General features: G+C 45.5%; 1 protein-coding gene across 22 annotated transcripts in view; it reads left to right on the forward strand.

The window, feature by feature from the left end:
• SLMAP (sarcolemma associated protein) overlaps nucleotides 1–7,838 on the forward strand; it is a 196,588-nt gene that overhangs the window by 113,875 nt on the left and 74,875 nt on the right. The window lies entirely within an intron of this gene.

Raw genomic sequence — 7,838 nt, forward strand, 5'->3', positions numbered from 1 at the left:
ACGATCTGTGAGGTTGATAATCATAGTTGGATTTGTGGAACTATGTGTATTTTTAGAAATGCTTCCCAAAGTTCCTCTCAGGCATGCAAAAGCATCTTGCTACCTTCTTGCTGTTAAAGCCAAATAGGTCTGGTAATCATAAAGCTGCTCTGAGGTAAAAGGAAAATAGGTGCTTTGTTGCATTCCTCTGTTAGAAGGAAATGTGGATTTCTTCATGTCAAACTAACTGACTTTGAAGAGAGAGTGCCAGGAATAAGCAGAAGTGGTTTGACCTATAATTTGGACTGATACCACCTGGCTAGCAGTGCAATAGACAATCTTATTTCTGAATCTTTACATATTCTGTTTTAGACTTAAAGTTACAGAGAATCCAACATTACACTAGTTTAAACCTGCAAAGTGTCTCTGCCAATCTGACTTGGGGGAAATTCCTTCCTGACCCCACATATGGTGATCAGTTAGACTCTGAGCGTGTGTGCAAGACTTAGGATCATCAGATAAAATACTGCTCACTCACCTATAAGATCATCCATCAGGCTATGTAAAGATTTTTACAGAATAATTCTTTAATCTTTGAAAATCTTGTGATTTAGATTTCTTTCTTGGGAAATAACCCAGTTTATGGCAATTAACTTTTCCAGAAAGGTAGTTGCATTGCAGATTTTGGTAATTATTTCATTTATTGATTATATTGAGCATGATCTGTGTGTACTATAAATGTGTACAGTCTTACATTTATATAAATTTTCTTGCAGATCGCATTCTTTGAGGATCAGGCTAGAGCTTTCTTCTTGCCAATTGATAAATGTAGCTCCAAGCCACTCTGACTAGAGAAGGGTAAACTGCACCATCTAGTGGCTTGAAGGAGAACTTTAAAAACTGTTTAGAAACTAGTTTTTCACTTAAAGTTGATTAATGGAGTAGCTAACTTGTACTAGAATAGGCAAGGTGCCTACTGTAAACTTGTTTATTCAAGACACACAAGGCCTGACTTTGTTCTCACTCACACTGGTTTCACAGCGGTGTAACTGATTTCAGCAGTTATTCCTTGTTTACTCTGGTTTGAGAGCCTGCTCAGGCTTTTTGACTCTGTTACATCATTGATTTATTTTCTATTTTGGTAACCATTTATAAAACCAGTACTTTTGTGGTGCTCGGTTAACATAATTTACACTACTTTCCCCCTTCTGCCTTGCTACATGTAACTAGATTTTAATATGGCACTTAATTGCTTAACACCTATATTTACTTTACTGAGTAGGCTGTGACATGACTGGGAATATACAGGTGAACTTATTCACTTTGAAACAGATAGCCACCTTTACTGAGGGACCTATGGATGGGCCACAAAATAGAGGGCTCATAGTATCCAAATAACACTTTTTAAAGAGCGATTGTAGAAATAAATGTTTCTTTGAAAATAATATGTAAATCATTCCTACTGACGATTCTCTCTACCTTCAATTACATTTTTGCCATTTCTGTTTTTAGTTTACAGGTGATAATTTTGAATCTTGTTTAGACTGTAATCTCTGAAGCAGGGACTGAGTTTTTGTTGTGTATGTACAGGGCCTATTACAGTGGGGCCCTGTTCCCTGATTGAGCCCTCTATTTGGTAGTGAAATGCAAGTTCAAGATGGCATAATGTTCAATTAAGGAAACCAGTTCTAAAAGGTACAGTGGAGGATTGCCCATGTAATAATGGAAGCTATATTTATATGAGGATGGTGCCTGGAGGTCCCAAAGACTAGGGACCCATTCTGTAAGGCATTGTATGTACCCATAACAAAAACAATGCCTGCTCCCAAAGAGTTTATAATCTAATTAGATGGTAAAAGCATAATACTGTACTTCCCATTTTACTCCTGAAAGCAGACTTCCATTTTACATATGCAAATTATACAAATATTTAAGCTACTATAATTTCAGAAATCCTTTTGTGAATTAATGAAGGACAGAACAGGTTATCAAAGTTTCAGTCTGGCAGCATATTGTAAACCTCCGTTAATGTTCATAACACTCTGCTTTAATTTCTTTTGGACAAAGCAAAAGTAACTTAGACTAGAAAGTTCACTATAATATTGTTCATTAAAGGAGTGTAGCTTTATTTAAGAAGTCCAGATTTTAAAATTGTTCACACGAAAATGTGCATGCAGTTTGTGTGGAGTTATGGTAATTTTGTGTGAAAATGACCAAATGGACATTTAACTGGTCCTTTGTGCATGCATATTATTGTGTATATTCAAAAAAAACTGTGCCCACTCTGTACGTATAATTGAATCAATGTTTGGTTTTACATGATATATATGGTTGTAAATTAATTCAGAGGACTGATGAAAATTTGTCCCTTAGAAGTAGCGTTTAATAAAAGGTTAACCACACTATAGATCTATTTTAAAGAGTGTGTTGCCTTTTAGAGATGATCCTGATTGTACATTTCAGTGTATAAGTGTTCTTAGAGTAATTAACTCCTGGGGGATTCTGTGCCAAAAAAAATAAAAATTCTGCATACAGTATTTTAAAATTGTGCAAATTCTATTTGTCAAAATAACATTACATAATCACACCACTTTCAATTATAATAATACAGACACACTCAAAAAATCCCCAGTAGAGTTAAATAAATCTCTATGATAGCCCAGTTCCTGTTTCTCTGCCCTCCGCTTCCCCCCCCAAGAGCCCAGTTGCAGGCCCCCCCCCTGCCCAGATGCTCATACTTCCTATCCCCCCAGAGCCCTGTTATGAAGGCTTCTGCTGGCCCAGAGGCTCGCACCCTCTCCCCCCAGAGCCAGGAATCTGGTGGGAGAAACAGACTGATGTTGGGTCCTGGGATTGCATGGAGTTTCCTGCATGCTGCCTCCTTTTTTCAGGGCATGCTGGGAACTGCAGTTTCCAGGAACCCTCCAGCTTCTACTTCCCCATCCCCCGACAGTGTCTTCTACTTGCAATCTGGGGCTCTGCTAGGTCCACCGACCCCTAGTGGTGGCCATCAGCTCTGCAGCCCATTTCTGTTGGCGGGGAGAGGGAAATTCTGCACGCACGACATAAATTTCTGCAAAATTCTGCATTGCGCAATAGCGCAGAATTTCAGTGGCACAGAATCATAGAATATCGGGGTTGGAAGGGACCTCAGGAGGTCATCTAGTCAAACCCCTTGCTCAAAGCAGGACCAGTTCCCAACTAAATCATCCCAGCCAAGCTTTGTCAAGCCTGACCTTAAAAACCTCTAAGGAAGGAGATTCCACCACCTCCCTAGGTAACACACTCCAGTGCTTCACTACCCCCCTAGTGAAAAAGTTTTTCCTAATATTCAACCTAAACTTCCCCCACTGCAACTTGAGACCATTACTCCTTGTTCTATCATCTGGTACCACTGAGAACCAGCACTAGATCCATCTTCTTTGGAACCCCCTTTCAGGTAGTTGAAAGCAGCTATCAAATCCCCTCTCATTCTTCTCTTCTGCAGACTAAACAAGCCCAGTTCCCTCAGCCTCTCCTCATAATTCATGCTCTAGCCCCCTAATCATTTTTGTTGCCCTGCGCTGGACTCTTTCCAATTTTTCCACATCCTTCTTGTAGTGTGGGGCCCAAAACTGGACACAGTACTCCAGATGAGGCCTCACCAATGTCAAATAGAGGGGAATGATCATGTCCCTTGATCTGCTGGCAATGCCCGTACTTACACAGCCCAAAATGCCATTAGCCTTCTTGGCAACAAGGGCACACTGTCGACTCCTATCCAGCTTCTTGTTCACTGTAACCCCTAGGTCCTTTTCTGCAGAACTGTTGCTTAGCCACTCGGTCCCTAGTCTGTAGCAGTGCATGGGATTCTTCAATCCTAAGTGCAGGACTCTGCACTTGTCCTTGTTGAATCTCATCAGGTTTCTTTTGACCCAATCCTCTAATTTGTCTAGGTCCCTCTGTATCCTATTCCTACCCTCCAGCGTAAACAGGTTTCCTGAGCCTCGCCATCTTCAGAAGAGAGAGAGTTTATCCAGAGAGGGAAGGGAAAACTGGGATCAGGGGGCTGGATGGGAGAGGGCAAAGGCCAAGGGCCAGAGCTGAGGGGAAGGGACAGGACCCAGGGAAGTACAGGACATGGATGAGGCAGCAGAACTGAGGGGCATGGCAGAGCCTGGAGCTGGTGGCACAGGATGGGACTGGGGTGCAGGAGGGATCGGGGGGTGCAGGAGGGATCTGGGGCTCTGGGGAGGAGGGCAGGAGCGATCAGGGGGCCTGTGTTCCCCCACCCCCTCCAGCCAGCCCTTACCACTCAGCAGACACCAGAAGATGAGGCTGCCGGTGTGCATAAGCTAGAGTTTTGCCCACCCTCTCAAGTCCGGCTCAGTATCTGTCCGCCTGGCCAGCCACATCTCTCAGTCCTGGTGCCGCTGTGTCTGTGTGATCTGCACTGCTGCCCCAGTCTCTAGCGCCCTGCCCATACCTAGCCCAGTCATGTGCCTGGGCACCCAGACTGGCTTTGTTCTGGCCCCAGCTCTGGCCCCACCTAGACTTGCCCCTGCAAGGCACCCGCACACACACGTGGCTCGACTCCTTCCCTCCCAGCCTGTGGATTCGAACGGCTCCAGCCCTGCCCGCACTCTGTCCTGTATTTCAGGTGCCTGAGTGATGCTCTGGGCCACTGTGGCAGCACTACACCTCTGCTCAGATTTGGGTGGGCCTGGAGGCTAAGTGTGTGAGCTGCAGCTCACCCCGCCCCACCCATGGCTATTCTCCTGCTTTCAGGAAGCATTAAATTAAGCCTGGATATCCTCTATCACAAGAGGGAAGATTTTGTGGAGAAGAGCTGTGCCTCCATCCTTACTCAACCCCACAATTATTTGTGGAGGGGCTTTCAAAGGAAGGAAGGAAACAATGCTGCTGAAGTGGCACTTCTTTCTGTACCTTTCCAGACCAGTCTGCTAGCTTAGAGTCCCCTCCATTCATGGAAAATTTAATAATCTGTTATCTGAATCAATCAATAGCATCACCCAAGTTTCTCTAGCCATAAGTAAGTGTTAAAAATAAGTGCATGTATAGTATACATAATAACAAGCGAGATCTAAATTATGTGATCAGATTTCTACAGCTCTCTAGTGTTAAGTTCTGTAGAAAGCTGAAAATTCTGAGGCAGATGTTAAATGTGAAAAATGGAGGTTGTGAATTATGAAAATTAATTATCACTATGGTATTGCATTTATTTTAATATTAAAATACTTATGCTGCCCTTCCCTCATTTTGATATTTTCATTCTTCCACTGTTTGTTTTTTTTAAATATTGACATAGTACTAACTTCATTGTAGAGGTTATTTTGGCTTTTAGAGAAGGGCAAATAGATATGAACAGGAAGTTTTAACAAACGATATAATGAAAAATTGGGGCATTTGGTACCTGTAAAAGTGTGAGAAGGAGTCTGGGGGTTTGGGCTTCCAGGAAGTGGTTGAAGGTTTTGTCACTAGTGATGACATTAAATGCTGTTTCTCTTTCCTTGCACCATGTGGGTAGATGCAGGATTGATTTGGGATTTGCAGGGATGGGGAGAGCTTTACTTCCTAATTTTTCACCCAGCAATCAGCTGTCCTATTGCCATAGTCCAACAGAAATTGAACAGCAATGGGTAAGCACACCGCTGACTGTTCCTGCTATAAAGTGCTCAGTAGTAAAATAGTTAACGTTGACTTTTAGACTGTTATCATGCTTCAGTTAGCATCCAGAGATGAGTGGGGCAGGTCAGACCTCAGAGCTTATTGTTGCAGGCTCAGAAAGACAACACTGCTGTAGTTTATATTCAGTTGATATTTTAAAGATAAGCTAATGCTACATCCTTACTTTTAAATATAAGCTGAAGTGAAAGTCCCAGTCTGGGATTGTAGCTTGGTGTACTGTGTTCAGAAATAGCAGTATGCTAAGCTGTACTCAAGAACTTTTACTGGATTGTAGCAGTGTCCGCATGAGATGTTACTGTGCAGCAAGCTGGTGTTCTATAGATTCAGCTCAGGTTCGCAGCATAGTAACTTGCCATATAGGCAAACCCGTAATGAACTTAAAATGATCCTTCCATCAGCGGGAAAAAAAACATAGCCTACCTTTTTTTGTAGTTTGGCATTTTCATGTAATTTAACAGAAAAGATAGTTAGAATCTCCTATATAATACTTCATATTTAAAATATTACCTGGTTCTAGGAAAAACTTGCTCTTGACTTCATTATATGTATTGCTATTCTTCACATGTTGTATGCACATCAATGTATGTATTATTATGCTCATATTTTTGTCAGATATAATTATACAGATTTATTATGTGTTTCTTTAAATATTACCTACTGCTAAGTTCTTCTTTGAGTGATTGCTCATATCCATTCCAGTAGGTGTACGCGCCGCACGTGCATGTTCGTCGGAAGACTTTTACCCTAGCAACTCCAGCGGTCCGGCAGGTCGCCCCCTAGAGTGGCACCGCCATGGCGGGTAATATATACCCCTGCCGGCCCGCCCACTCCTCAGTTCCTTCTTACCGCCGTGTCAGTCGTTGGAACTGTCGAGCGCGACATAGCTGTCCTCCACGTCCCTAGCTTCTCTTCGTTCATCGTTCTAATTCTAGTTTTAGTTTTAATTATAGTTCACTTAGTATAGTATAGTTGTAGTTTATAATTCTAATATATATAGTTAGCGGGTTTGGGGCCCTAGCCCTCTCCCACCTGGTTCATGCCTGGCTCATGCCTGGTTTGCCGGGGTTCAAACCGTGCTCGGGCTGTAAAAAGCCGATGCCCACCAGCGATCCCCACGACGCCTGCTTGAAGTGCCTGGGGGAATCGCACATCTCCGAGAAGTGCCGCATTTGCAAGGCCTTCAGACCGAGGACCAAGAAGGAGCAAGACCAGCGCCTCAAGAGGCTCCTGATGGAAGCGGCACTTAACCAAAAAAGAGAGAGATTGGGATGGAGGGCGTGAAGAAGTAGCCTCCGGAGCCCTGTGCTCTGAGACAGACGATTGTGGGGAATTTTGCTGGAGGGCCTGGGTTGATGAGCACGCCAGGGGGTCAGAAGCCCCACGAAGAGACAGAGCTCTTGGCGAGAGGGCATGGTGGACGAGCGGGAGTGGTACGGGTCCGCGTTGGCAGACGGCGAAGACCTCCTGGTTGCCGGAGATCGTGCCGTGAGCCATACCGCGCCGCGATCGAACGGGACCTGCCACCAGCTCGGTGCCGAGGTCGATGGGGATCTGGCCGTCAATGGCGGGAACGAACTCCTGCGAGTCGGTGCCCGGTAATGGTGGCTGGAGCCAGAACAGTGCCAGGAGTTCCGGACCGGTGCAAAGACGATCTGCGCCACGAGTACGGCCGGTGCGTCGTGGAGAGCGGTGCCGGGACTTGCGAGCGGCGCGTGAGCGGAGCCTCCCTCGGATCGAGATCGGTGCCCGGATTTTGACCGGTGCCGAGCCGGAGAGTCCAGGGACGGCACTTCATCGGTGTAGGCTTGCCCTTTGATTGTAGAACCTGCACCAGTGGTGCCGGGGGTTGGGGCAGCACAGGCTCCGTTAAGGCGATGAGTGCCTGGCTGACGAGAAGGTCTGGGGTGGATGGGACATCAGTTCTACCCAGATCTTGGCGGGGAGCTGAGAGGGACCGGACTGACGGACCCGCCGGCCGGAGGTCGACGAGTCCTGGCACGGCCAACACGGCAGCGTTGGCGCCGGTGTCTTTGGAGCTGTTTACCAGGTAGAGGATGTCGAGGGCCTTTTCCATGACCAGCGTGCGCGGAGAAGGCGGTGCCGTGGCGTTTTTGTGGCGCCGGAGAGATCCAGTGCCGGAGCCGAAGCGGCACTCGTTGCCGAGGACGCAG

Source organism: Chelonoidis abingdonii, chromosome 17, assembly GCF_003597395.2.
Source record: "Chelonoidis abingdonii isolate Lonesome George chromosome 17, CheloAbing_2.0, whole genome shotgun sequence".
In the NCBI taxonomy this organism is placed as follows: Eukaryota; Metazoa; Chordata; order Testudines; family Testudinidae; genus Chelonoidis; species Chelonoidis abingdonii.